The sequence below is a fragment of the Eucyclogobius newberryi genome, unplaced genomic scaffold (genome assembly GCF_026437365.1).
Source record: "Eucyclogobius newberryi isolate DKJ021-1_F unplaced genomic scaffold, fEucNew1.0.hap1 SCAF_2, whole genome shotgun sequence".
In the NCBI taxonomy this organism is placed as follows: domain Eukaryota; kingdom Metazoa; phylum Chordata; class Actinopteri; order Gobiiformes; family Gobiidae; genus Eucyclogobius; species Eucyclogobius newberryi.
The window spans coordinates 37,199,997-37,224,530 of NW_027315834.1; the positions used below are offsets into that span (position 1 = coordinate 37,199,997).

Sequence of the window (24,534 nt, forward strand, 5' to 3'; positions counted from 1 at the left end):
TTGTCCTAGTTTAGCCCTGGCCTTGACCATGTTTAGTTTCGGCTTTAGTCCTGGTTTAGCCCTGGTTTAGCACTGGTTTAGTCCTGGTTTAGCCCTAGTTTAGCCCTGGTTTAGCCCTGGTTTAGTCCTGGTTCAGACCTGGTTCAGACCTGGTTCAGACCTGGTTTAGTCCTGGTTTAGCCCTGGTTTAGCCCTAGTTTAGCCTTGGTTTAGCCCTGGTTTAGCCCTGGTTTAGTCCTGGTTTAATCCTGGTTCAGACCTGGTTCAGACCTGGTTCAGACCTGGTTCAGACCTGGTTTAGTCCTGGTTTAGTCCTGGTTTATCCCTGGTTTAGCCTTGGTTTAGCCCTGGTTTAGCCCTGGTTTAGTCCTGGTTTAATCCTGGTTCAGACCTGGTTCAGACCTGGTTCAGACCTGGTTCAGACCTGGTTCAGACCTAGTTTAGTCCTGGTTTAGCCCTGGTTTAGCCCTAGTTTAGCCTTGGTTTAGCCCTGGTTTAGCCCTGGTTTAGTCCTGGTTTAATCCTGGTTCAGACCTGGTTCAGACCTGGTTCAGACCTGGTTTAGTCCTGGTTTAGCCCTGGTTTAGCCCTAGTTTAGCCTTGGTTTAGCCCTGGTTTAGCCCTGGTTTAGTCCTGGTTTAATCCTGGTTCAGACCTGGTTCAGACCTGGTTTAGTCCTGGTTTAGTCCTGGTTTAGCCCTGGTTTAGCCCTAGTTTAGCCTTGGTTTAGCCCTGGTTTAGCCCTGGTTTAGCCCTGGCCTTGACCATGTTTAGTTTCAGCTTTCGTCCTGTTTTAGTCCTAATTTTACTGTGTCGTTTGCGCAGGAGTGAACCTTTACCCTTAAAGCCCATCTTTAGTCCAATATTTTCTCTATAGGCTGCACAGATGTTTCCACACACTGACAATTATCCAATGGTTCAAATTAGGGTTTATTGTAGGCTATAGACTATAATGACTGCAACAAATGATATGTGTGGTTCTGGCTCTGTGTGGTAAGACTGACTTGTTATGTAGGAGTGCAACATCTCAAGTTTGAAATAATAATTGATAGTACTCTCTTTAAATACACTTCATTATCACTGCGAACTAGATTGTTTTGGAAGGTATTTAATCATTCCAAGAGAGAAAGTCAGACATTTCTGCTTCGTGCTAAAGAAATGGTAGAATAATTGCTATTGATCAGGCTCAGTAGAATAAATAATGGTCATGATGGGCGTTTTTGCTAACTTTTCAGCGCTGATAACAAAAGCAGCGTATGATGAGGAGGAGAATGAGCACACCACAAATGCTGACTTTTAATTAAAAACAAGATCATTATAATTGTCTAACTATTGCAGGAACCCGATTGTTTTTTTCTAATTATGTTGGTAAAACGTTGACATTTAAACAAGTCAGAGTGGTTCTGGAAATGTGCCACCTCAAATAGACAGAAGAATGAAGAGTTTAATCCAAAACTATCAAAACTACATCAACAGTGCATTCAAGCCCTTGTGTAACTTGCAAGATGTAACTTTTCAGGTGTGGGGTTCACTACCTGCTTGTCTCCATGGATATTTCATTGATTTGCTGAAGTTTTCACAGAATTAAATTAAACTTACATGTATTCAATTACAGGTGTTTATATTGCGACATTTCCTTGAAAAAACATATATTCTTTTCTGAGAGTGTTTTGCATCAACACATCTGACCTGTAACTTGGGCTTGTGCCGTCTCCATGGAGATAGATAATGTTTAATTATAAACCGTGGAGAATTTCAGGCAAAGTAGCAACATCTCATAAAAAAACAATAAAGTAGCAGACCCTTCACCTGAAACATTAGGTAGTTCAAATACTTCAATAAACAATTCACGGATTTAATAATCTGTCTGCATTAAATTAGATGCTAAACTTTAACATCCTATGACTCATGTGTTTCTAATTATGATTTTTTGTGTGTGAGATTGACCCTGTGGTATTATATTTATCATAGTTTTACATCATTCAAGTTGCAGTATGTCAAGAAAAATGTAAACATAAAAGTAATGAGTAATGGGATCCCTAAGTCATTAATGTCATCAAAAAGTGACCAACCGAAATGCAGAGACGATGCAAACAACGGACACATTTTTTGACAGTTTGAACAATAGCTTAACAAAATAAAGGTGTTATCAGACATTATTATACGTCAAATCTTGATTATTGTGTAATGTGTTTATATATGTTCACCCTTGATTACAATATAGTTGCTTAATAATTATCTCTACCTATGTCATAGCCACTGCCCATGTCCAACCAGGAAGTGAAATTATACATCTCGCAAAAATTGTCTGACTGGAAGAAGAATAGGCAATTTGTTTTTGTAAAATCTTAAATTGATGTTCACTATGTCATTTGCACTTTGAGTCATCCACATATTTTTACCCTATGGATGTCCTGGAGAAACATTCTGAAACCTCCCAGAGAGACAAAGGTCATAACCTCTGTGTTAGTATCCGCTCTGCAGAGACTCTAATTCCCATGTGCCCCTTGTGTTTGTCATGTGCTCCCATGGTTGTTTCTGTGTCTCCGCCCCTCACCTGCTGTCTGTTACTTCCTGGATTTCCCAGTCACCTCCCACCACACCTGCTGTCAGTCTTCTCAATACCTTAATTAGTTTCTCCTGCCACTTGTTTGTTTCCCACCAATCACCTGCTTCTCTGTGTATTTAAGTTCTGTCTCCCCTTTGTTCTGTGTCTGTTCGTCACGTCATGTCTGTCCTGCTTGTACTCCTGCCCTGTCTTGCGCCTGCCTTGTATTCTGTCTACCTGAGCAAGTTTGTACTCTTCAGTTCTGGCTTTTTGGAATTTTGGAGCCTTTGTGCCTACCTTTGGATTTTGAACTTTTTGATAAATAAATTCAAATTTGCCTTGGTTTGGACTGCTTTTGGGTTTTTGCCATCGGGATCATAACACTCTGGCTTGCGGTTGAATGTTCTACGTGACCTGTTGCCAACTGACATTCAAAAAACCTTCACCAACCTGGCTCTTGACAAATAACTGCATGTCATTCTCCAGGCTCATCCCCATGTCACGCTGTACTCTCCTGTCAAATAAAGCATTTTAAAATCATGTCTCAGCTCATGCTCGTCAACATCTCAGGCATGTTTATATCAGGGGCCAAACACGTGGATCTCTGATGGACAGCGAACACCACAGACCGTGAGTCCTGCAGTGTAATCGGTCTTTAAGTACCTGTCCATTCCATCGACCGGGCTGCTACAGAACACTGGTCGATCTGTTTGCGTGCGAAACAACGCCCAGGCTGGCACTGAACACTACGGCGTATTGTGCAGCATTTAACAGCCACTGGAACTGCAGAATTAACTTGTAATCGTATTTACCTGTGGAGAGAATGCAATAACTCCTGTTCCCCAACTTACTGGAGATCAATGTCAGAGCCGGCGCGCAGCTCGTAGCGCCTCTGGAGAAAGGCTCTTAATCCGACTCTGATTCATTAAAAAAAGTGCATGTGCCGAATGGAAACTGAGGTATCAGTTACAATGCAGCGCTTAATACCATGTTAGCACTTCTGTCTCTTAGGAAGGAGGTGAAGGATTAAGTTTACGGCTGTCCCAGTTCTAGCACGTTGAATTTGGGTAGGCAGACTGAAGATTTCGGTGGGCAAATATAAAGGCACAATCATTTCCACAGGTCCATCAATAAATAGCTTGTGGATCTTTAATTGTAGTAAGGCTGCAATGGTTAAGAGCTTTAATCCTGACCAACATGCCAAAATACATTTTATAACACAGACATACTGCATTATTAAATCAAAATTAAGGCTGCAAAATTAAGCGCAATCTAATCTAAATTGAATTGAAGTACAATAATTTCCTCCACAAATGACAAAATGTCCTTTGTTTGCTTTAAAAACAGCTAACCATGTAGTTTAGATCTGTACAAACATATTTCAGTCTTTTGGTCAATTCTCCTGGAGGCGTTTAAAATGTCAACTTTGAACAGAATGATTAAATGAATGATTAAAACATTCATTACAAATCTCATTGCAATTTGATATTCATCCCCAAATTGTGCAGTCCTAATCTCACTGGTGAAAAATATAATAAGCTATTTTCAATATTCTCTTTGTAACTATTCTCTAAAAGCCCTCAGTGGACACATTGTTTTAAATGTATCTGTCTTAAAGCATATTTTAAAACTCTTGCTTGACTACTAAAGCAATCATTAGTTGCAGCTTGATTTTATTGGCAGAGTTCTTTTTTTCTTATGTTTTATTGGACAGGATAGTACAGTGTGAAATGAGGATGAGACTGGGGAAGGACACGCAGTAAATTGTCGAGCGCTAGATTCAAACCCACAACACTGCGGCATGTGTGCTATCCACTCAACCACGGACGGCACTGACAGAGTGACAATAAAGAAAATGTTTCTCTCTCGTAAGAATTGGGTAGGAAATGTGCTGGACAATTACACGTTTTCCACCTCCAAGGACAAGGCCGTGTTAATTGCTGCAGACATGTCCGCTACACAAAATACCTATACAATAACAGCAGTATATGATCGTACGGCACAGAATGCTGCAGTTCCTATACAGCACGTATCATTTCATCTGGTATAGAATAATGTCTGAGGAGAAGCAACTTTTAACTTAAATGTTGAACGAAATACACAAATTCTGCGCCTTTACTTTGTTACTGTTGTTTTATTTGCTTAGTTGCCTCTCCACAGACTTAACTCATAATGCTATGGAGATAGATAAGATAAAGCCATCCAAAACAACAACATCTCTGTGTATGAGTGCATTTTGGACTGTTACATTTGTTACAATTGTAGATTACTGCAGTCCCAAATAAATATATATATGTTTTTGCCAATAATATAACTAAACAACTACAATGTTTACGGCTTGTGTACTTTTGTTAGCCTCTGTTGATTAACACACAGCCGATGCTCATACCACTTGTTTAGAATCCAGAACAGACGACTGCCAATAAGCTCTACCGATATATCTGAGCCGATTTGAAGGGCACATTTTGATAATTTTTGTCAAATTATACTGCTTTTCTTTACTACAAACTCACCCACAGCCCTGTTTAACTACAAACCTATAAAAGATAAGTATTACAAAATACTGGCCAGTGATGGATATGCCAAAAACTACAAATATCAGCCTGATATCGTTCAACCGATATATACCGTATTTTCCGGACTATAAGTCTCACTGGAGTATAAGTCGCAGCAGCCAAAAAATGCATAATAGAGAAGAAAAAAACATATATAAGTCGCACTGGAGTATGAAATGCAGTTGCAAGTGTGAAAATAACAAATAATATCACATATAAGTCACTCCGGAGTATATATAAATAAGTATAAATATAAGTATAAGTCGCATCCCGGCCAAAACATTGAAAAAAGGTGCAACTTGTAGGCCGGAAAATACGGTATAGGTTTATCTTTAATTGTAGCCACTCTCAAGGTGGTAGCTAACGCAGTGAATCGTCAAATGGAAGATTATCTGCATGACTGCTCAAAAAACTTTGCAAACAGCAGAATTTGAAGCGCAACCCTTTGGATCAGCGGACAAACCACTCTACCAACTGAGCTACTGCCACCAAAGTGCACATTGTGACCATAGATGCTTCCCTAACGTACCATTTGCCAAGTTAGCCTCACTGCTTGTCCACTCAAGTCCTCAATGGCAAAGCAGGCAAATGCACTGTACCGGTAATTGCTCTTACGTGTCCTTTTCACCGTAATATATTTTAATCTCTTTCCTAACCACATCGGAAATACTTTTATCCAAATGTGTTTCCGTCTGATTGCACATGCCGTCTGTCAGCTGGAGTGAGAGGCCGCCTATCTGACTGCGGGCTGTGACAGATGACTCAAATCAGAACATTTACAAAGGTTCGCCATCATGTCACACTCCCTCCTCTCCGACCTCATTTATTACCCAGCAGCCTTAGAGCGCCGCGCGGCCACATCGCTGCACCATCGCTGCACCATCGCACCCGAGCGCTTCCAAACTCTGGCATCATCTCCTCTTTTTTTCTCCCGCTCGGGGGACGCGACACTTTCAAATGGTGACGCCGTAACTAGGAACGATCGGGATTTTCACTTTTCCGGAGCTTGTTAATTGCGGCGATGGGACGGTTCGGCCGACAGCCCTTGTCAGAAGTCATCAGTGTCGACTCCTCACCCAGGACGACAGCTCCATGGTGACTGTCTAGACCAGGCCTGCCTCCAGCTCAGAGAGGACGCTGACTGACTGTGAAATACGACCGCGGAGATGAGGTCTGATTGGTCGTGTCCTGGTCAAGGTCCGGTGACTGTGGGGAGAGAGTCGAGAAATACACAGTGGGGAGGACTGTTGTATGTCAAGTGTGCGGGAGGGCGGATTACTGTTACTGTTAATTGGAACTGAATGACGAGAATGGGAAAATGATGACGTTATCAATCTGGGATCACCCTCGCTGAATATGTGGGTGGGGGATATTGACAAAATGAATATCTTAATTGTTGTTGTTTTTTAGTAACCCAATAAAGTATAGTTGAAATGTATTCTTCTGAAATGAATAGGCTATTATTGTTCTTTTTTTTCTTTTCTTTTTTGTAACTTGTGATGAAGATATTTAAATATCTCTTGCCCTTTTTTCCGTAACTCTCTTCTTCTCTTGTTAGAAACCATATATTATTTTTTGAATCTAAAAAGTGTAATACCTCATTACCTAATTTTGCCACTTATTATGCCATTGTCCAACAGATATTGTAAAGATTTACCAGTGGTTTCCAACCTTTTTTGTCTCGGGTCTTGTCAATTTTACTTTAATTATCTTGAAAAAAATGCAACATTTACAAAGTCTATTTTATTTATCACAGTCGGTTCCTTTCAGTTTACAGCTGCTTAAGATGCTTTGACCAAATTCAGATCCAGATATGTCTTGTGTCTACGGGACATAATGTGGAGTTAGTTCGGACTGTTGGGAATAACTAACAAGGCTGTGCTTCTATTTAGGCGTGAACAGATGAGAGGAATGCGAGGTGAGAGGAGACACGTATTACACATGTGTGGAAATTGATTGATCCACACATCCAAGTGTTGAGTTGAGAGAGTGTCGTGAGTGACGTGAGTCAGAGAGTCTATAGATCTGCACACTCCGCGCTCACTCCAGGCGCTCGCCTCATTCTGCTGCGAGGAAAGGCTGCAGTGGACAGTATTTGGCTTTCACATTATTGTCAAGGAGAATTTAGCAAATTAGTGATGACAATAGCTCAGGTGTGTGGGAATACTTCAGACCTGGCAACTATGGGTTTAATTGTCAGTCAAATGTGCAATATCAGTCAAATTGATCCCAAAAATACAGAAATATTATTTTTAATCAGCTCATTTACAACAGTTTCTACGAATAAAACTATGTACATAGAATGCAAATTTTGGATATCCTCAAAAGAACATTCACAATATTGTCTACCTTTTCACCTCGAGCTGAAAGCAATTGCTGTAATGTTCAGTTGAATACATCAAGCTGATCAAACTGTCAAAACTAGCAAACTGAAAAATCAAACTCATAAATCAGTATGCACCGATTCCAGCATCAATAGCAGTGGAGAGAAAGGAAAATTCAATGGAATGTGTATTGATTATGGATTTTATGATACTGAGCCGATACACCAGTCAGTACGAGCACATTTTTTACCAATGATGACTTGGTAAATATGGATCATGGTTCATTTTAAAGCTCAGAAAGTCCAGAAGTCAGTCAATGAGTTTATTTTATAATCCACACATTCAACATTTAAGATGTTACTGTAACAGGCGAATGAATAACTACATTATTTATTATTAGCCTATCATTACAATAATAACAACAACTCTAATAGCATTTTAGGATACTTTTGAAGACATGTTCCACTAGACCAGACATGGGCAAACTACGGCCCGCGGGTCATATACGGCCCGCGGGTCATATACGGCCCGTTTGTCTTTATAATCCGGTCCGCCAAACATGCCAAGTAATTTTGTCTTGGCCCTTAGTCTTTATTAGACAGGAGATGAAAGTATGAAGGGAGGATGAGAGAGAAGGGAGGACATGCAGTAAATGTCGGAGTCGGGATTTGAACTCACGACACTGCAGCTGGCCATTCATTTTACCTTTCGCCTGTAAATCCCACATTTTCCCAAGAGATAGCGCACTTTGACCTTTTTGGCGCCCTCTTCTTCTCTGTTAAGCTTTTCCCAACTAGCCTTTCTGTAAAAACATAGCAATGTCACGTCGGATGGTAACCAACTAATACTTTCCATCTAGTTACTAGACGGAAAGTATTAGTTGGTTACCAGTAGTTGCAGATACTCAAAGCCAAAGTACTGATCATTTCCCATGAGCAAAGGCATAACTCGCTATCTTTTCTTTTGTCAAATGAAAACTGTCTGTATTCGTGCTAACAGAGTCAAAAGCAGCAATATAGTATTCAATTGAAATAACCACCACAGACCAAAATAAATAAAACAAGGTCAGCAATTGGTAAAATCAGCACATCTTAAATCCTGATAGGAACATAATAAATTAAAAAGTTCCTTCACTAAACTCCTCCAAGAGCAAAGTCAGTTGAACATCTTCCACACTTCTATCTCCAAAGGGAGGCTTTACGATATGACACATTCATTATCTTGGGCAGATTCAGAGCCCTTTGTCAGAAGCTGTGAACTCCAGACAAGAAGATTTAAAACGCACTCAGGGCCGGCCCAAGCCTTCAGGGGGCCCTAAGCGAAAACATTTTTGGGGGCCCTTCGCCACGTCATCAGAATCAGTTTTATTGCCATTGTCAGTGAACAATTCACATATGGGAACTTTCTTCAACGCAAACAAAGCGGACCAAAACTCCAGGGCATCTGTTTGCCAGTTAGTTTATTCTCAACACCTCACAAGCTCAAATATTGCTAACTTAAATCCCACAATGCAACTTGGTATTCCGCTGACATCACCTCTACTCCCTGAACAAATAACACACGTGCCAGATATGTTTTTGGACGTATTTGTGGGCGTTAAGGGTCTACAGCCACATTAGCAGTTTAAATTAATGAACAGGGGGGGTCTGGGGGCCCTCCCCCAGAGATTTTCAGACCTTTTTTGGGTCTTCTGCTGCATTTTAATGTGGTCCAGCCAGCTAAAGTAAGAGTAAAATGTTGAGGTTGTAATGCTATAAAATGATGATGTGATGAAACTGTGCCAGGAGAAAATGACTAAAGCCAGTTAGTAATACATTAGTGTACTTAATTACTCAATACAATATTGGCTATGAAAAATAATTATGGTCAAATTGATTCATTTTAATAGTAATAGTTATCCTTACTAATTTATCTTTTACAGCTCCCAACTGTTCCTTCTTGCCAAAGTGACAAAACAAGTTATATTAAATTAAAAAAATAGCATAAGCATTGCTTGATTAACAATTAACACTGATAAGACAGTGCAAACATGTTATTCCCAGAGAATGAACAGAACGAGAAGTGAAGGTCCAAACCTCGCTATTGTGAAGAGACTGCGTTTCTGCAACTTTGCCACTTTTGTATAAAAATATATAGTATTATTCTTTAACAGACATAATCATAATATGTCTGGTTATTTTTCACTATCTATTATAATTTATAACAAATAGTCTAATGATGCTTTTTAAATAAATTGAAATGTTTTATTGCTCTATTAAAAGTGAATTACAATATAAATGTTTGTTCTGATTAGAACATCACACACTGGACTCCTGCATGAAACAATGCTGCGATGTGATTGGCTGATGGACCTGACGTGCATAAACCTTTACGTTCCTCTCATTCCACTTTAAGAAGTCAAAGTAAAACAGACATCACGAGTCACGATTGATCTCACATGAGGACTACGAAAAGTCTGAGGAATAAAGTCAGGCGGTAATGCAACAATTGGATGCCAACCGCCATAAAACAACAACAACAACAACAACATGGTGATGTGAGAGAGAGGGACGCAAACTCAAACCAGCTCATCTTTGACTGAGGCTGCACAGGGGCCCGGGACAGGGCCGCACACTGTTCACTCCAAAGTCTCACGTCAGAGGTTCTGGACGAGACGGCGCTCGTCTGGACCGGATCCCCGCCTCTTAGTGACCCGGACCATAGAGGCCCCTCACCGGCCTCACCTGCAGCTGACACTACCGGGCTGGTGTAAATGTTAAGCTTATTATCTTTCATTCACACATATTGTGCTCAGAGCTCTCGTCGCCTCCAGCCTGATCGAACTAACGTGACAGAATCGTGTTGTTTCAAACAGCAGCATTAACCGTCTCTTTGTAAGAGAAGTTCAATACCTGGAGAGTGTTGTTGAGTTTGCAGTTTCCTTACATCGTCAAGAAGTTTCTTCTTTCGTTTTTCGGCATCGGGGGGATATATAGTCCTCTGGACATGAGGACCACGCAGGGACCACGTTCTGTTGTGTTTATGTTTTGCTCTTCTGCTCGCGCACAATGAAGTTGCCCAATCAGCGCAGGTTTGGTGTCTTGGTTGCCAGATTGTCATTACAAATAAATGCGGTTTGTGCGTTATGTGTTACCGCTGTGTGCGCTGCCGCGCCAGCAGCGCTACTACACTAGTGGCGCACGCTGCGCTTGCACTTCGCATAAGACGGGTTGCCAGATTGGGGGCCCTACTAACGCCTCGGGGCCCTACGCGGCTGCTTAGTTCGCTTATAGGCTGGGCCGGCCCTGAACGCACTTAGTCTGAACTCTTTCACATCACAGAGCACTACAGAGGCTGAACCCGCTCTCACCTCATCAGTCCTCTGAAAAAGCAAAGTCTTGTCAACCGAATTACAGAATTATTTTAAAGTTCTAGGAGCTTCACAAATTACCTGTGACTTCAAGAGTTTTTCCTCGTTGAACGTTTTTAATGAAGCAACAACATGAATATTAAATGTTCCACTTACAGTGCTATTAAAATTCTTTCACGCTGCTGAATTATTAAAGAGATTTGAATATCTGTCTTGGATATGGGGACATAATTAGGAGAGTTTCATCTAAAAGGGACAAGGTTTTCAAAGTGCTGGGGAAGTTCAACATACATACAGAATTTAAAAAGAAATTATATATATATTCTTTATAATATTTATATGTATTTTTTTTTTTATTGCAACATTGATCTAAGTTGTAAAAGACAGTATGAATACACAATCGCGAGCAGTGTATATTTTTCCGCTGAATATTTTGTGTATCATCATTTAAGGATAATAAATAGATCTGAGGAGACAGTAAGTACAGAGCACTATGTGGGAAAGAGGAAAACGGGGATTTTTGAAGCATTCTCATCTTGAATGCAAATGAGAAAACAGTAAATGAGAAAAGTAAAACATGATGCTATGTTAAAGCTCCTAAAGTTGACTTTATGTAATATGTCTCCTTTAAATTAATTTCCTTAGTTATAGATGACATTTGTCAGACTATTTTGATTAGACACTGTAGCTTTGTTCCACTTTTGTATTTTTTATCATATTTTGTCTGAAAGATCAATCAGAGAGAGATCACACTTATGAACAGATTCATTGTGGTTGAACAAGCCATTTCATTTTCTGTGTTATGTCAAAAGCCCAATTATATTTTGAACAAATAATAATTATAATAATTGTTTATAATTGTATTGTTTTGTTTTAGTCCTTGCAACTAAAAGTGATAAAATAAATCACGCACAACTTCTTATGCAAAATGGATTTGAAATGAGGACAAACTCACTGACTGTCTTCTCAACACAATGCACTGCTCTGCATAATAAAACTATATCATTAGTTTTTAAACATCCACTCTTTTTTGTTTTTTTTCAATTGTTAAAATCTGATCCCAACCGAATCCGGATTTGAAAACATCAACACCAATAAATTACACTTATTTTTTTTCCAAATTGTGCAACCCATTACTTCATACATGATATATTTTCATTTGCACACCCCAATGATAGCAAAACAACACATAGTTCAATAATCAAATGAGGATAGCCAAACGGTCAACCAAAAAGGAACCAATAGAGTATTTTTAATCAATACCGTATTTTCCGGACTATAAGTCGCACCTTTTTTCATAGTTTTGATCGGGATGCGACTTATACTTATATTTATACTTATATACTTATACTTGCACTCCGGAGAGTCTTATATGTGATATTATTTGTTATTTTCACACTTTGCATTTCATACTCCAGTGCAACTCATAAATGTTTTATTTTTTTCTCTATTGTGCATTTTTTGGCTGGTGCGACTTATACTCCAGTGCGACTTATAGTCCAGAAAATACGGTAAATACTTTAATGTACCAACACGAAACTCCAGAACAAAATGCCTTGTATACTTTTAAACACACTTTCCCCAACTCCAGTACCAAAATGTACAATTCCACTATATTTGAAAGAGAGCGTCTAATTGAGAGCGGCGCAGATATCATGATCTCATTTGATTATCCTTTGGGAATCAGGATTGACTATTGACTGTTTATAGGCCAACACGCTAGCGGCTGTGGCGGGCTTAGATAGCTCCCATGCCCCAGTCTGGTATTTGAACTAAATTAAACGCTGTATCTTTATTTATTCAAGATCAAAAGTATTAGTTAGCGTCCTGCTGAGTGTTCACGCCTCGGGTCATGATAATTGCTCCAAACCACAACAAACGCTATTAGCTAACAAGCTCTAATGCTGCAGGTGCTCGATGCATATGGATGAATGTAGATTTTACAAGCAGGGAAAAAACATTTTAATATGTTACAAGGGGTTTGATCCCTCAGGTTTTTTTTTTTTTTTTTTGTTCTGTTTTATGCAGCCTTGTTACATTTCAGACTGAGACCTATATTTGGATCAAAGAGTTCTTGATGTTAGAGCTCTCTGTTTTAGCCCCGATAAAAATGTCAGCCATGTTCTTGCACTGCAGACGTTTGTAGCTCAATCATTTTCAACTTAAATTCTAAAAATAATAATAATAATTATAACACACTCAAAGACACTTCACATAACGGTATTAAAAGCAGACAAAATAAATAAATAAAGATGAATGCAAGAATGTAAAAACAGTCAATTATTGGCGTCGCGAGAGTGAATTTTAAGGATTAAAAGCAGTTCTAAACAGGTCAGTCTGGAGGTTTTCTTGAAGGATCGTTGTGCCGAGTTCATGTGGAACAATTTTATGTGACCAAAAAAAGGGGAATAATCCAAATCGATGGGGGGAATGGCTAAAAAACAACAAAACAAGAATTCACCAATGTCGTTCATGGTGCCAAATAGATATGTAAGATATTTCTAAGATGTAATAATATGTATAATATTATCAACAGAGATGTTTCAGTTAAAGCTTGATCAAACTTTTAATCAGTTGCTATTTACACATTCAATACCTTGTCCGAGCCACCGAAGTTCAGGCCTAATCCAGGTCTTATAAAGTGACTTAAAGTGACTGACTTTCAATTCTTCTGGAAATGTAATAATGTAAAAGCAACTATATGTGACTGAAAGATGTCACCTGTGCATTTTAAAAAGATATGTTGTTAATGAGAACAACACAGAAGCAACTATCTGAGGCGATCGAGTTGTGTCTGTCAAGGTTCAACATAATTCACAGTCAGTCAACATACAAAGCAGTAGGGCTGCACGATTTGGGGGGGAACATCGAATTGGGATTGCGATTAGATATTTAACACAGAAATCTCTTCAACAAAAAAGCATTTGAGAGACGGCTGAAATGTGAACATGTTTCAAGTGGCGTAAACTACAAATACTACAAGACTTTCAATCAAAAAGACATTACTTAGTTTTTTCTTTTTGCATCTAAATAATTGCCGTCTTTGTTATTCGATACATGCGCCCACTCAAATTGCAATTTTGATTTGATTGTAATACCCACAGTGTCAGTTCAAACTAAATTATTTCCTTCATTGGTTTAGAAACTTGGTATAATAAGTCTGAACATGGTTTCAAATAGCCTTACAATACAAATTCCGCGGTTGATAAAAAATACATCCACATTCTTCCACTTCCAGAGAGAGGAGACGGTTAAGTGTCGCAGCCCGCCCATGAAGACATTAACACAAGCAATAAATCCTACTTTGGCAGCAACGACCCCATTGAGGACAAGACATAGTAAGACAGAAAAAGGAGGAAAAGGACAAAGGCCCAAATGCCACGATCTGAACGCCTCAAAGCTACATTTTATACCTCTGGGTTAAAGGGGAGACGAATTGTAAAGGTCCAGCATTTTAACTCCGCCTCACTCTTCAGAGATGAAAACCCGTACATGCACTTTCTTCTTGTAAGATTGAGCTGTGGACGTTTTATCAAAAGTAACTGCTGAGACTAATTATAGATACTAAATACCGTATTTTCCGGACAGTAAGTCGCATCTTTTTGCATAGTTTTGGCCGGGATGCGACTTATACTTTATACTTATATACTTATTCTTATAGTCTGGAGCGAATTATATGTGATATTATTTGTTATTTTCACACTTACACCGCATTTCATACTCTTATACTCTCATTTCATACTCAACTTATATAGGTTTTTTTCTTCTCTATTATGATTATTTGGGAAAATACGGTAAGTACTGAAGTGTTTCATTCTGCAACTTATTTAATACACTACATTTTTATGATACTGTACATTTAGCAAAGGGATTGACTTGGATGATCTGGTTTTATGATGAATCTATCAGTGGTTTGAAGTAGTTATGATCGTGATTTTTCTTTTTTGTAACAGTATATAGTGGCAGCTCTGTCCGTACACTTTCACCAGACTCTTTCAGCGCTCACACACTTACGACAGAGCTCAACCTCAAAATGATCATCTGCTATTTTCAGCCTCATTTAAACTGCTTCACTCATTAAAGGGCAAGTCCTGATGGTAACGATGTGATATAAGAACTAATAAGTAATAACAATTGTGACCATTTTTGAGGCAAAATTAAGTCAAATCTCAACAGAAGTCAATCTACATGTAAAGTGCTTTGCTTTCAAAGTTGGATTTCACAAAGCAGGTCACATACTTGAGGAATTATAACATAAACGGTGACATTAAGGTTTGTAAATGTGATATTGTGTGACATCCGTAGTTCCATGTTTTCATAAAAAAAATAACCAACGTGTAAGTATGACAACAACCATGAGAAACAACATTTTTTCATAGTTGAATGGGAATCTTGGTGCTCCAGGCCAATTCAATCCAGCAACAAGGAACAAGGCCTACTGTGTCTTAGTTTCACCCCAGTGAACAGAAAGGTTAGTTATGAATATTCATGGCATGACTAACAATATATGCTTTTGGGGGAAAAAATCTCTATTGACTCTTTTTGACAGGCTCTCTTGTGCCCCTCAAACAAAACACAGGGCCCCTATACGGCCCCTGGCTGAAATGTGTCAAACCCTCCCACTGTGTGCAGTATGCAAACTAGCAATACAGAACCAGAGCTGTCCAACATTTCTATATTAGGAACCATGTCTTTGGGTCACTGAAAAGCGCTATATAAATAAAAGTTATTATTATTATTATTATTATGTAACATATTTATCCCAGTAACATTGTGGGCAGCAGTTCCCATCCCAAACAGCCACAGTATGAAGCCAGCTGCATGAACATGATCTGAAGTATTTCTTCATTAGTGTGCTTTCATGGACGCTAATTACACACAACACAGATGAAACGCTTGAATCCGGAAAGCTACTAATTTGTCAGACATACTTAAAATGACCACAACACTGACATCGTGAAACACATTTCCTGCCAATACTGCAGTTTTATCTCTCACTGTGAGAAGTGGAAGTATACAATAATCTAATCAAGCATTGTTGAATGAGTTGAACATTGAGTTTCTTGCATCGCTCCATCAGATTTAGTTCTTCTCATTTTTGTAGTCTAAATGTTGTGCATTAATCAATGTAGTGTTTTCCTTCCAATTACATTAACATTACATTACAAATCAGATGTTGCTATTAAAATTACTGGTACAAAATGTCTCTTACTGGAGTCATTGGACTTTACTTACTGTATTTCTCCTTGAATAATATTTTATGAAGTAACTTTTTTTTTAACACAATAAAGCAGGGGGCACGGGTTCCTCCTTCAGAAGAAAATGAACTAAAGACGGTTGTAAATTACAGCTATCTGATTTATTTTAGATCACCATACTATATACTCAGGGGTCTCGCTACGTACATTCAGGGATGGCATCCCCGCCATCCCTAACATGATAAATCAAAATGGCCCGCCATCTGTTTTGACATCAGCAGAAAATAAACCATCCCTAGGCATGGCGAGCGCGGCAATCGTTAAGCTTAACTTTTTTTCGGCAGACGCGGCAACCAATCATAGATTACGCTCTAGTGACGTGCTGCGCACTACCCGGAAAAAGGTCCAAAACAAACCCCCGCAACGAAAAACAAAAAATTAAAAATCCTCAAGATGCAACTCTAAAGTATCTGACTCTGATCTTCTATGATCCTGACTATGAGGCCGGTGTCCAATGGATGAAAAGGCCAAGAAGAGTTGATGTGTCTAAATGATTACATTACTGCCTTCATCCATTAGCTAAAACTGTACCAATTTTCATTACATACCAAAATTGTGAATAAAATGATTGTGTATTATGATACAGTGCTCACTGGTAATGCATTTAAATGACTATGTCCTTATGTTTATTTATCATTTCCATGATTCCATTAAGTTTTGGGTAGCCAATATTCAAATGTCTTGATGGTGGATAGGCTTATACAGCATGTAATAATATATCTAGGCTTATACAGCATGTAATAGTATATTTAGGCTTATACACCATGTAATAGTATGTTTAGGGTGCATGTACATTTGGAAATAATGAAGGTACATTAAACCATCCTTGGAGTAAAGTGCAACCCCATATGAGGCATATTTACCCTCCCTTAAAAACATTCTGGGAAGAGCACTGATACTATCACAACACACATGCGTTATGTATTGTACTATGTTTGAATTGTACCTCTGATATCTCCATAATTCACAATAGCCCCGAGTCACCTTTAACCCCTGCTACACGTGAGGGTACGTTCTACATCCACCCTCCATGCTCACACATCCCTCCGTGTCACTTGTATGTAGCAGCACGCTCAGCTCATTCTCCAGAGACCCCGCCCATCTCACCTCGGGCCAGCGCTCTCCCGCGGGACGTCCCAGTTACATATCCACTGCTCCATCAGGAAACCCCCACAGCACTGAGAGCCCCCCCGCTGCGCCTCACAGTAATCAAATACCAGCCAGCAGAGGAGCATGACGTGAGGCGGTAGTGTAGGTATGTGTGCGCCGCTATTGCGATCAATGGCGAGCTCTGCAGGAGGAGCGGAGAGGCCGGCACGTATCAGAGTGGAGGTCAAAGGTCGGACCCCCCCAGTACATAACGCCTGGGACGCAGTTTGAAACATAAGAAATGTGTCACTGCCTTTATAATCTATAGTGCACACTCAGGTTGTTTCAGGATGTGCTGTTGTCCCTTATTACAGCTAAATGAGGGCACAAGCGTATCCTCATGTTATATGGGGTAAATGCAGCGTCAGCAGCAGCAATAGAGAGGAAGTACTCAAATAGGGCAAAAGAAAACAGATAAACATGTAATTGTCCTACAAGCAAAAAAGTGCTGAGATGTTAAATTTATAAATAATTTGCATTTTTCTGTTATATAGTTGTTGTTGTTGTTTTTGTTATTATTATTATTCGGAGAAAATAAGGTTATGGCTGTGCTATTTATCAGTCTTTTGTCATCATCATTGATCAACTCTTGCGGGTCTTTCTTATTGAGGGCTCCGACCAATCCTCGTTCAGTAAAAGCTTGAGGTTGAGAGCGGAGTTTGTGTTGAAATTTGACGATTTTGTGATTTTAAATGTCAATTACTAAAGGTCTGTTTTGTTCAGCAGATGAATATTGAAAGCCAATTTATATTAAAGTGCTAGAAAGTGATCGATCCTTATGTGTAAAAACGTCCAGCCCGCCAGGTGTTGTAGGCTCAAATAGTATTTTAAATATATTTTTACTGTAGCAATCAAGGTAAATAACATGCCACATTGCCGTTAGGTATTTGTCCTTTCTATCACAAGTTGCTAACACAAGAAAATCATAGGGTGTAAACTGAATTTCAGAATGTCATCCAAGGTGAACCTGTTAGAACAGCTCCAGTAATATAAAAGGTAAATGTAATACCACCTAAATGTAAACTGTAGGATTACAAGTGGACTTTCACTCACTTGCTGAGATGGTTCGTTTCGAGTTACAAACCAATACTATCACACAATTCCAAACTGTAACTGCGTTCACAACATTTTTAGGGAGTAACTGTGCTTGATTTGTGCAACTGAACCATTGCCAAACTACACATTGTATTAACTTAATGGTGTGGGTGGCATTTTGTGGAAGAGGTCAGCAGCCAGAAGGCCATTTGTCCCTTCACTCTTGTGCACTGACCTTTCCATGTCAGTATCCACGGCTTCGTTCTCTCCCTCTCTTCACTTTCCACCGCTCTGGCCTCCCTCCCTCATACACAGTGTCTGGATCAATGTAACTTGTGAATAGAAGTCAGAAAATGTTGCTTTTTTTCCGTTTAAAATACTATAGACACAACTATGACAGAAACAAAATCAACGTGCTTTTCATTCCTCATATTGAACAACCACAGTCTTCAAGGCAAATACAAATGGCTTTCGATATAATAAACACAAACATAAACGATACAGACTGTAGACTGTCTCGATTTTAAAGTGCCAAGCTGATGACGAAGAAATGACTGAACATCGATTTGAATTAAACGTTCACATTTCACAGCTCTATCTATTGCACGACTTGCAGGAATATTTCATAAAGGTGGTGATGATGACACTGAAGACGCCTTGTATATGTGGCTTGTGGTTTAATCTCACTAATGTGCACTAAGGTGAAGGCGATGTCCTCCTGTGACGTCGTCGCTTGTGTGAGAGAATAATGAGTGACGAGTCAGCATGACAACAGGGTGACAACAGGGTGACAACAGGGTGACGTTACACTGTTCTCTCACCAACAGGGAGCAATAGAAAATCCTGTTTGAATTAGAAAGAAAAGGTGTGTATATAAGGGATGGAATTGTCAGACACTGGCGGTACAATCCTTAACTTTATTGTGTGTTGGGTTTGATTCTCAGGTGACGCTGCATTTTGGTCTGCTAAGAAAGGGTTGAGGCTGCCGTTCTGTCACAAACAGAGGAAGTAGACCGCAGACTCGCCGCGGCGTGTTGGGAGGGTTTTTTATCTTTCTGTCTCTTTTCATTTGACATAAATTGACACAGGAATGACTAAAATGTGAACTTTTAAAGATTGCTTTTGGATTTGGGTTTGTGGTTTAGGAATGAAATATGCAGCGTATGAATCAGACTATCAGACTATATATTGGTTATTGCTATTTACAGCCCTTAAAAGGATCTTGGCTTTGGCCCAAAATACCATCCAGGCTGTAATGTAATGCATAGATGAAAGTGAAAAGAGGTGAAAGATTGGAGTACCTCAAAATGAGTCCATAAATCTCCTCGGGGTTCTTCTTCTAGGCCTCCTACTACTTAATAAGTGTGATTTGAACGCCTTTAGTTATTTGTTATGAAATATATTTCTGCTATCCTATATATAACATACATTTACGCTTTAAAATGAAGGAACAAAGAAGGAAATAGGTATTGAATTTTCTCATCCAAGACTTTTTGCGACATATCAAGCTTTTTCATTTTGGGTTTGATTCTGTGAAAATGATTTACAAGAAGCAGACATTGTCACAAAATGCTGCTTTTACAAGTTCACGATTGAAGAAAAAAAACAATTTACCTATTTACAAGAATAAAGTTGTGTACCACAGCTTTATAGAAGTAATTTAACACACTTCGATTACAAAGAGCAGTCGATAACGTAAAAAATCACTTACCAATTTCCACTAAATGAAGTTGGTCACCCCGAGAGTTTATAACAATCATCTTGCTACACTCAGAAGAGCAAACCTCACCTACAGTGCCAATGGTAATATGAAGCACGTAGCATCTGTTCTGGTTGATACGCCGCGGCCCTATAGCTTTATGCTAACGCGGGATGGTACAGTGCCAGCGGGCTCTGTTCTTCTGTTTGTGTGTGACAGCCAAGCGAAGGCTCACCTGAAGCCCAGCCACCTGCCATCTGTCACAGGAACACGCTATTCTGCTGAAGTACATGGAAGTGCCCGGCTACACCTGCCAAATACAACAACGCAGCGAAACTCTGAGGCAACAAAGACGCTGCAAGGAAATGTAAAGCCCCTTCTCAGCTAAAAGAACGGAGCATGTGTGGTGTGGAGGGGACTTGAGAAAGTATTAAGTGTACGAGAGGTAAACTAAAAATTTAATACAAACCAATATATACGCATTTGTTCGTCATTTTATCCTAGACGTTTTTTGGACTTGGCAATATGTTTTAGGTGTGGCTCTGTATCATAATCACCTTTTCATAATGCATGTGTTATGCCTTTGTGGAGTTCTTCGGGCTTAAGTTCTTTATGAGTGTGTTGCAGTTGCACTGTAATCTGTAAGCCTGATTTTAAGCCCGATTTGTCTTTCTACGAGTTTCAAAGGGGTGGCCCAAGTAGCTCTTCTTCTTCTCGATTATTTGTCTCAAGTCTGTCGCTCAGCTTTACAAAAAACAATCAGAACACCAACACAGAGTTTGTGCACACATTACATTACGCCCCACACAGACTGTAACCAGCTTGGTACCTAAAGCTCACGCCTCCTATGGCCTTTCACAAGCATGATCTAATCCACACGCATCACTTCTTCATTTTGTTTCCTTTCAAAAGTCCAATTGAAAAGCATCTCACATCTGGTGCCTTTGTTTTCATTCAACACCATTAGATAGATCACGTGGCACTTTCGTAGTCCTTCGCTTGCAGCAAAATATTGACTGAAAATGACAAGTTTGTGGTGTCACTGTCCTTCATATGAGTTGAGATATGGTAGGATATAGGATGATTGTTGCTGTCTTATTTGTGGATCAAATGGTTTCAAATTGTTATTAAGACTACAGCAATTCGCACACCTTTATCTATGCTAAGGTTGCTCCCATGCACAACTCACGCTTTATGCAAATATTGTGTATAAGTTATGTTATTGCGTTGGCAGTGAAGGCCGAATGCAAACTGATTATACGGCAACTACAGCCTGGCACTTACACAAACATTACATTACTGAGTTGTCCATATGAGAACAGTGAAAAGGAAACACAAATCTAAATCAGCCAATTAAAATTATGCTGGATCAGTGTTTATGCCGTGGCCCAGATTGTAGCGTAGGCAAAGTTTTGTCCCATTTTCCCCTTGATTCTCACAAACAGTCGTTCACCAGAGCACACAGGCTTTGGGTGCAAATGGATGGGAGTGTCTTGCCCAAAAACAGCAGACATCACACCGTAAAACCTGCGCCAAACCTGGCCCATGTCAGACTGATCTGTGTATCACGCTAACCCTAACCCTCAGTGCGAGTATTTGAATCTGATTGGTCAAAGCGTCCCGACGACAGGAACAAGCCGAGAAATCAGACTGCTGTTAAATCCAGTCAGAGAAACATATCCTTCCTCGTCCTCAAATACACAAAGTGCTTCTATGTGCACGTTTTTTAAATACAAAATAGTCCCTAAATCTGAAAAATGTGCCAATAGACGACTGTCAGCCATGTTTGTTCAGGTTTTGTCCTTTTGACTTCTGCTCAAACCTACAATGCTGCGCTGTGATTGGTCCATCACACAGCAGGCCGGGCTCAAACCGAACAGCCGAGCCTGTCCAGATGAATTCTCAAGAGTTTGTGAAAAAATATCGCAAGAAAAGCCTTAAACAATTATGACCAAATAATAGTGCTGCAAGCTATCACAATCGAATAAAACACAGTAACCTGTTTCAATATGTAGAAAACGTCTTCTGTAACGCTTGTGATTCTTGTAGTAGTTCAACGGTTCATATTCCAGTCTTCTCTCAAACGTTAATGCTCCTGGACGTGTTTAAAATGTGCACTCAACACAAAAGACTTATACTACAATAACATAAATCACACATTCAATCATAATCGCAGAAGAATCGCAATCATGCCCTATTCTGAAACACTGGCTGAGCTATCAAACATAAATAATGATATACCGTATACATATAGTTATAATAGGTACAATGTGATCTACATGTTTCAGGGGTCACGAGTGATTAGAGACTATCCTAGTAACCTTGGGCGGAGACTCCACCCAGACTGATCATGTGATGTCGGTCGGGCTCCTTATTGGGAGGGAGCTCTGACCCAGGGGGGTCCAAACTTTTTTCTCCGAGGGCCGCCCTCATTTTCAAACTTAAATGGGGCCACAAACAAGTTGACAATGTCGAATTTGTTGAATCATTTGAAATTTTACATTTGACGTAATTGCGATGAGCCTCCACACCTTTAATTAGACTTGGAACATTAATATTAGGTTGGTATAACATCAATACGCCTGAATTTCCCCAATTTCACAGTAAAAAGTACTAGTTTTTGTTGTTTGGGCCGACATAGCAGGAAGCTGGAGGGCCAACAAAAATATGTCTGAGTGCCGCATTTGGCCCCCGGGCCCCTAGTTTGGACATGCCTTCACTAACCACTCAGCCACCGTGCACCCGCTACATTTAAGTAATCCTCCAAAAACACCAGGATGATGGATGGACTAAACACATTTCACAAACGCAAAAAAGTACACGCGCTCAATTTTAATGCGATAAAACGTTGTGAAGATGGATTACACGCACGGCCCACAATACAAACACATCTTCCATGTGTGCAGACGTTCTCCAGCTGCACTTCATTCATTTCTCATTCCCAGTGGAAGGCCGGGGCTCGTCTCAGCAGAACATCAAACGCCATCAAACCGGGGTCTGTCTCAAGGTTATGCTTTTTGCTGCTTATCGGGGCGTCTTAATAGCGACGGGATTTCAATCTGAGAGTGATCTGAGAGCCATCGTCTCCAATAAGGGGGGCTGCCAGGGAGAAGGGGGGCTCCAGTGAGTAGGGGGGCTGCTAGTGAGAAGGGGGGCGCGTGAAGAGCCAGTCTGTGTTGTTGGGGGGCGGGGAGAAGGACGGGAATTTTAACCGGGGGATTATTATTCTAGTTAAAACGCGATTGTGCAGCAAAATGGGTGGAAATTACGCACGGATAAAGGTGAATGAGCGCGCGCGCGGTGCATCGACGGTAGTAAATGGTGAATAACTGCATGTAGATGATGGGGGGGGGGGTCGTGCAGGGGGGTGGTCGCTGTTGCTGGTAGAGACAGGTGTCCATCCACATGCCGGCGTGATCGAGTGACCGCGATCGTTAAAAGCGACATTCTCCTCACGTTAACGCGTAAAAGACCCCGCGGTGATTGACGCGCGGTGCCGTGCGCTCGCCTCCGCCTCACGTCGCTCCGGCCGGGACGCGATCGCGCTCAGAACTTGCCTCAGACAATAGCAGTACAGCCCCCGGTTTCCTCCCGTTCCCGCAACCGAATGTCTCCACGAGCTCGTCATTGTCGGGCTTTACTCACCGCGATGCGATGAAGCCGCGGTCCAAGCGAAGCGCGTATCCATGAAAGAAAGCGGGAGGAAGAAGGGTGAAAGAGGGAAATGTCCCCCACCGCACAATGTCCCCCACCGCACAATGTCCCCCACCGCACAATGTCCCCCACCGCACAATGTCCCCCACCGCACGCTACTACGCTACTACTACTCCATGTAGCGCGGCTCCGCGGCTCCGCTCGGGTTTGTGATGAGGAGCACGCAGCGCGAGGGCGCGTGAGGAGGATGCTGTCGGGGGGGGGAGGGGGGGGGGGGGGGGCGGGAGAAGACGCGCGCGCGAGCTCGTGCTAATAAAAGATATAAATATATAAGTGTATGAAGGCGACAGGGCTAATGGTCATACTCCCACACGGAGTGCCCCGGGGACCTTTGTGGAGGATGGAGGAGGTTTCAGCGCGTGGAGGTGTAAAATACATATCTTTTCACTTAATGTTTAATATAATTTGTTCTTTAGAATATATTACAGAGAGAGAGAGACATTACTTTATAATGAACAGGAGTCTTACTCAGTAAGTCATATTCAACCCCAATCTCCATTCTCTCACTTTTACACACGTTTTTCATCATTTAAATGAATAGATTGAATAAGGCAAAGTATTCACTGTTAATATAATGTGCATTTACCCAGATGAGGGTACAGGATAATGCACAATACATATTAGGAAACACATCAACTTTATGTGTCAAATTTGTAAGTGATAATAATCTAATTATTAAGCATAGTGTCCATAGTCCAGCGCAAAATGGAAAGAATGTTAAAAATAATAAAGGCATGGTGTGACTTGGATTTGAACTGGTAACTAACCAAGGTTCTGGACTGACAATAGATCGTGACATATTAACTTTAATTTCCTCTTCTATGATGGCTGACTTTTCACAATGAGCATATGTTTTTTTACATGATGATTAGATTAGACTAGACCAATTTTACTTACTCTGCC

At 40.3% G+C, this 24,534-nt stretch overlaps 1 protein-coding gene across 2 annotated transcripts in view; it reads right to left on the reverse strand.

Moving 5' to 3' along the window:
• The window catches only part of plppr1 (phospholipid phosphatase related 1), an 83,677-nt gene extending 60,035 nt beyond the window's left edge, over positions 1 to 23,642 (reverse strand). For both annotated transcript variants that reach the window (XM_072455225.1, XM_072455226.1), the window contains exon 1: positions 23,563 to 23,642. The gene's annotated coding sequence lies outside the window, so the exon portion shown is untranslated. The remainder of the gene's footprint in view (positions 1 to 23,562) is intronic.
• Positions 23,643 to 24,534: the final 892 nt, after the last annotated feature.